At 43.5% G+C, this 6,908-nt stretch overlaps 1 protein-coding gene across 2 annotated transcripts in view; it reads left to right on the top strand.

The window, feature by feature from the left end:
* The first annotated feature begins 664 nt into the window (after positions 1-664).
* The window catches only part of foxj3 (forkhead box J3), a 71,303-nt gene continuing 65,059 nt past the window's right edge, over positions 665-6,908 (top strand). For both annotated transcript variants that reach the window (XM_041034354.1, XM_041034353.1), the window contains exon 1: positions 665-876. The gene's annotated coding sequence lies outside the window, so the exon portion shown is untranslated. The remainder of the gene's footprint in view (positions 877-6,908) is intronic.

Raw genomic sequence — 6,908 nt, 5'->3', positions numbered from 1 at the left:
AAATAGTTTAAAAAAAATTACCGGGGCCATTTTGTCTGCAATGAGTACTTTTGCTTGTAATGCTTTCAGTACTTTTCTGTTTATTCCTACTTTTACTCAACTAACATTTTCAGTACAGAACTTTTACTTAGTAGAGTACTTTTAGAATGTGTGTGTGTTTTTTTTTTTGTTTTGTTTTTTAACTTAAGCAAAGGATATGAATACGTCCTCCACCACTGCAAACACTTTGTAAAAGGTGATTTAAGAGACAATGGTACCCACGTGAACAATTCTCTGCTTTTCTGTTTTCGCTCCGTCATGCTGACTTATTTTATGTCTTGTCAGTTCTTAATTATGAGGCCATGCCTTGTGTTAGAGGGCACTTCGAGAGATATTAACCCACTGTGCTTTCCACATAAAACTACTTCACTGATGTTACAGATAAGTTCGTGTGGGCGCACCTATTGCTGTTTCCACTGCGGGCTTGTGCATTGACCGCGCGCTAGTTTCTGTGGCGGCAGGGGTGGTGAGACCGAGAAAAAAAAAAAACCTTCATGTGCGTCCTCGTATGGGAAAGTAGTTCCGGGCACTTAACCAAACGGGGAGGAGGGGGTGAAGGGGGGCGGGAGAGAGTCCCGGATGTTGGCTCGGCCGCACAGAGAAAGGCGAACGGGAGAAGGCGGAGAGAAGCTGAGGAGGGACGCCACGGCACCACGGGTACACCGGCGAAGCTACGGCGGCTCTTTGCACAGGACGATAACGTCAAGAGCGCAGGACACTCCTGGGGGGCTCCCGCTAGCTGAAGAAGAGGAGGTGGAAGGAAGGGGAGGGGGGCAGTTACTCTGAAACTGCCGTGAGGATTACAGAGAGCCACCGTCACAGCTGCTTTCACCCAGAGTAAGTGAGCTACACGGGCATGGAAGTTGAACTAAGGCCCACGAAATGGACGACTTTAACGGGGAAGTGAGCTGCACTGAAGTTCTGGGGATTGAGCCCGGTGAACAGGCCCTGACACACAGCTTTCCGCTCGCTGTGGCGGGGCGTGCGGGGACACCTTTTTTCCCAGAGAGCAAGTCAGTGTTGCCCCGTGGTCAGTGTTAGTACACCCGGCCGTGTTGCTGTAACTCTCCAAGTTGACAGCTCCTGCGTTAGCTTGCTAGCACCGCCGTGCAACCGGTGACAACTGACAGGGCAACTTTGACAGCTAGCTAGCCAGTTTTGGTAGCCAGCTAACTTTAGCTGAGCGTTGTCGGCGCTCTCTCCTGGGCCAGAACTAGGTGTGTGTGTGCGCGTATGTGTGTGTGTTTTCCTCGCATTAGGGGGATATAATGACCTATCCCAGCTCTCCAACAGCTATCGTTAGCTAGCTGTTTGGTATGTGAGACGCTGTGTGTCCAGCATGAAGTGTGTGTGTGTGTGTGTGTGTGTGTGTGTGTGTGAGAGAGAGAGAGAGAGAGAGAGAGAGAGAGTGAGCCCAGTGTCATTTGGCTTTCCTGCGTGCTCTGATGGTATTTGACTCACAGCTGTTGCAGCGTGTTTTCTCGTCTGTCAATCGTCTGTTTCTCAGGCGGCTAATAAATTCCTCCAGAAAATAATGATCCCTGTATGAGCTTTATGGCAGGGCGCAGGTTTGTCATGTGGCTGGACAATCAACAAGTGCAAAGCGTGTTTTAGGTGGATTTTTATGCCTCTTGACTTTGATCTCGAGGCTGTCTCTTGCCTCTGGTGGTATACCCCTGTGGGCTGCCCAGAGATGGCACAGACGGTGTTGCAGTTAAATATTTGGTCCTGTGCGCAAGACATTTCTCAGGGCATGCCCCTCTTTGCTTTGATGTTTTACCAGTTGGTGTGCGATCGCACAGGGCAGACACTGATTAGTTAAGGCTACAACTTTAAACTAAACAGCTGTGGCATTTGCGTGCAGCTGTGTTCAAAACAGTGTCCTTGCTTTATCCTGACGGCCTTTATCAGAGGATGGATGACTGAACTCTTAATTTGCCTCGCTGTCAACTTGTGCAAGTCTTATCAATGAAGTCACGGTGTTATTTTAACGATTAAGGTGCAATGAGGTGCAAATTATTAGCTGATCATATACCCTCATGCTTAAGTTTTTCTTGCCATAAAGTCGGTATAAAAAGGTTGAATTTATGACTAAAACAAAACATTAAATTCCCCCCCGAACATCCCAACCCTGCCAGACCTTATGCTTCAACTAACAAAATGCCCATAGCGTTAGTCAGCGCCCACAATCAAAGGTCAGACCTGGTTTGCTTCTTAATCACCCATCCTTTAAATAGCAGGCCTACAGCAGGCTGTCTGGATTGAGGCTATCTCTGCATGAAGCTATAGACAGCAAATGATGTTTAAGTTTTGATGTTAGTCCATACAGGTAAGCAGAGCTAGAATAGTTTCATTTAGCACGTTGTCTAGTAATTAGTCTGAGCATTTGTCACTCTGCCTTATTCTGTGAATTATCATGTTATTTTACTTTATTGTTGTTCTGAGTTTCAAGAAATGATGCGCAAGAGGTTCCATGTGCAGGTTATGTTGAGTGGCATCTTACTTTAGTGTCCCTAGGTCTGAGATAGGTCTCAACTCCTGCACTGCGTATCTGTAGTGTAGACCTCGATACCATTCACGAAATTCTGCTTTTTAAAAAGTGTTGTTTTACAAGCAGCAACTTCTGTCAAGTGAAACAACTATGTGAAATACAGCAGTGGAATAATTGGCATAGACAGTGCAAGTGACATTTTGCCATTGTTTGCTGGCTGGCTGTTAAAGAATAAACCTAGAATGCAGCCAATGCATGATTTTTTTTTTTTTTTTTACAGATCGCGTGCAGAAATATGAATCACGGCACACACACTGTAAAATTTGTTCCTCAGAGTGCTACTATTTCATCCATCAGATGCTATTAGTTTATAAGGAATGTGTTCATGATTTGAGGATGTTTCGCAATCTCAGACTTGAAGGCTCTTTTTTTAAAAAATGTTTTTGGTGATTGATAAGTGTTGGCATTCTCAGTAATATGATCACCTTTTGTTATTTGCTCTTTTACCTGAAATCACATTGAGCAGAGTTAGTGACTTCTTATTGATTGCTTTATTTAAAACAACATCAAGGTTTTGATGAATGAACCGAATAGCTGTGAAGAAAGAAGAGAGGAGATTACACATCTGTGTATTCTCACCGTAACCGTTTAAAAGTGTGAATGGGAGGATGTGATAACAGCTTCTCATTAATGGTGGTTTTAGCCTGCAGTAGTCTTTGAGAAGCCTATTGCTTTATGGTTTTAAAACACCTACTCCTCCATCTTCCTGTTCTCCTCTCTCTCTCTCTCTCTCTCTCTCTCTCTCTCTCTCTCTCTCTCTCTCTCTCTCTCTCTCTGTGAGTGTGTGAGTGTGAGGCGCTGGTGGCATATTCATCTATCATCTCTGTTGAAAAATTACTTTGTCGTCATCTGTAGAAGACAAGGAATATAGAATAACTACATGTAAATAAATATTGACTTTTCATCATTGTGTCACAGATAATGTTCGGCTTGGGGGTGATAGTGTATAATTTAATAGATTAAATAGAATAATGACATGATGTGGAGCTAATTTGGATAGATGTCAAGGGTCAGCCAGCTAGTATAGTACAGTGAATTTAGAATGGGTTTCTACTTTTTGAATACCAGCACCTCATTTGGAATTCAGTATGTGGCTCTGTGCCTAGCCCCATCTCACTGAGAGGCATTTTAATTTCTCCCCTTGTTGAAGTGATTATTCAAATGGCCATCCGTGAGATGCAGTTATCAGACTCCTGGTGGTAGTTGAGCCTGTGGCAACATGAATGCCCATCACAGCCCCCCCCCCCCCCCCCCCCCCCCCCCCCCGCCGCCCTGTGTAGTTGGACAGCACCCAACAGGTACCCTCTGTAGCAACCCCTATTAGACCGCTACATCTTCCCCCTCAGGCTGAAAACCTATTGTGTTATGCGATTGGCAGATGGCAATTTATTCATGAGGATGGCTGATATTTTTTTTTGGCATGGTGTAGTGGTGATGCTGTTGGTCAAAGGCCTCCGTTTAGTATTTTTACGATGACTTGTTTTTGGTCTGAATCCAAAGTGGGCTTGTTTCAATTCCTCTCTGCTCCGGAACGTGAAGCTATTTTAGGTTGGAGTTTCTTTCTCTTTGTTTCATCGCCCGTCATCTTGTCCTTCAGTGGGTTTTTCACCTTGGTTGGGCAAAAAAACACAGGTTCTTCCTTTTCTTTTTAACAGCTGTTTACCCTGTGTGGAGTCTAGGCTGTCCTCTAATGCAGCTCAGGCCAAATGACAGGACAGTTTTGTCAGAAATTTCTCCTGAACTCTGCGTATATCCAGTGTGAAGTTTTGCTCTTATGGAGGCTGTGTTGTTGAGAAGGGACTGGCTCAGTCTTCATTAGCAACGCCGTGCATCACTAGAATGCAGATGAGCTATGAAGCCATTCATCTGCTGGAAATGCCTCCCTGATTCCAATTTGAATCTTGTTTGCAGTCACATTGTGTGAGCCCACTTCTCCATGTTAAAGAAGTCTCTTTATGTGAGAGATCAGAGGGGGATAATTGCACTTAAGTGAACCTCATTTAGTGCTGGCCAGAGCAATTACTGTAACTGCAGTTCTAGGCGTTTTTTGGTGCCTCGAGCAGCTGTCATTGAGTCTCTGTAGCTGAGATATCAAATGGTGAATAGAATGACATTGGCATGGCATCATGGGAATGGCAGATCCTTGGATGGATTTTAATTAGTTTTTGCATCTTTTTGCTCTACTCCTTTTTTTTTTTCATTCAAAGAAAAGCATAATTAAAAATGACAATTAGAAGTGCATTATTTTAGTAATGATTGAAAATATATCATTCTCAAGGTGCTTTAAGGTGAAAAAAGCCAGCACTGCTTCTTCAGGCAAAACCCCCTGGGCTTGAGGGAGATATTTTATCATTAATGTTATTCAGGAGCCAAATTTTGAGTTTTGCTCAGCTGGGTGCTTTAATCTATTTTTGCTGTAAATTAATGAATTTTTAAAGAGCCCCTCGCTGGATACGGGTGGATGTGGGAATGCAGCACTGGTTCAGTTTTCAAACGAGCCTCTACTCCACCGTCACCCCCACCCCTTCACTACCAACCCTCCTCACGGGATAGAGAGAGCGAATTTACTGAAGCACTGCACTTTCATTTTTTATTCATCCAGCAATACACTGCCTAGTTCTCCTCATCCCACCTCCTAGTCTATTGAGTTGAATCTGTCAGTGAACTAGTCCTATATGCTCCAATTCACGTCCTGGGTTGGAGTTGGATGTGGACATGAATCAGTGAGAGAAGCATGTGATGTTTAATTCAGCTGGTTCATTGCCTAATATTACCGGTACATTTGCTCAGATACATGTTTCATCTGAAAGTGTTTAGCCATTTATTTCCCCAGTTTGACTAATCAGAGCTCTCCTCTCTCTGGGGGAACTACTGTTAACTACCCACTCTAGAGCTTACTGGGTAAGTTTAGAAAGTGTAGGAGAAAAGGGTGGGGCTGGGTTGTGTGTGTGTGTGTGTGTGTGTGGGGGGGGGGGGGGGGGGGGGGGGGTGTTTGGCCACTCCTTTAGTTCATGGCGGTTTCTGTGACTCATTCCAGCCTTGTGGTATCAAAAAGACTAATAAATTTTGTGGTAGGTGTGTTATAAATGTTTGGTTTGATCTTATCTTCGCTATAAGTTTCAAGTGTATGTATGCAATGCATAAACGGAAGTGTTTCTGTAAAAGATTACATGTTAGGTGGTTGTAGTGCACTACATGTGCAGAGAAATCAGCGCCTACAAATCAACTTCCTGAAAGCGGAGTTAATATGGTGCTTAATGGCATGTAAAACGAAAGATTTCACAGTAAATGCAGTGTACGTAGAAGCTGTGTCACTTGAGATTTCACTTATGCGGGTGCTAATGAATAGCCAAGTCCTAAATGAGTAAGACTGACTTGACTTTTCAATGCCTTGGAGGCTTTAATAATTCATCATATTGTATGCTTTGTCCTTGAGTTTTGGTAGGCCCTCAGTATCAGTGCATTTTTCTTAAGCTTTTTTGTTCTTTACTCAGTAGAAGCAATTGATATGCTTATATGATTCACACTCTTAGGAGACATTAGAGCTGCGTGCAGGAAGAAGAGCTTGCTAAGCTGACATAGCTTAAGTAATAAGAACAGGGCTTTCATCATAGTATTTGGTATCTGGTTTAATCATTACAGTGGCTCCTTTGACAGATACAAGATTCACCTACAGGTAAAATGACAGAATACCTAGAGGCAGTTTTAATATAGAAGAGACAGGGACTTCTGTCAGTTTGCAACCAGGAAAATTTGAAGCTAAAAGCAGTAGGACCAACAACTGACTAAACAATGCTCCTTTGTCTGCATATGAGCAACCACAGAGCTTGTTATTTATGACAGATCATACAAATGTGGGCAACGCTTTCTGTACTAATATCTTTTCAAGAAATGACAATTTAATAACACGATATTCCCAGATGTTACCTTCAGCTCCCTTCTGTAGACTGCATGCATGACATGACAATTTAGAGGTGATACCATGGCAATGGCAAGTGTAGCGTCTACCATAAACCAGACTTGATTGAATATGATAATCTCACTGCTCTTTGAGCCAGTGGTTGGTGCATGCGTACAAGCGTAAGTAAACACTGCATGTTGTGTGCAGCTCATCAGAACTAAAGATTTACCGATTCAAAGAGACAGAAGGGTTGTTGTCTTGTCAGCCACAAATTTACAGCCAAGGAGCGTTACCAAACTCGAGCCCCAAGTGAATCAGTGTCTCTCTCAGAGACGCTGATTCCCCTGGTGAAGACGGTCAGTGATGTTTGGTGGGGTAATTTCTTCTATAAAAGGTACTTGCTTGTTTACTTCAGCT

This window comes from Toxotes jaculatrix, chromosome 3 (genome assembly GCF_017976425.1).
Source record: "Toxotes jaculatrix isolate fToxJac2 chromosome 3, fToxJac2.pri, whole genome shotgun sequence".
Classification (NCBI taxonomy): domain Eukaryota; kingdom Metazoa; phylum Chordata; class Actinopteri; family Toxotidae; genus Toxotes; species Toxotes jaculatrix.
The sequence above is the reverse complement of the archived record's forward strand: the minus strand, read 5'-3'. Positions and strand labels throughout refer to the sequence as shown.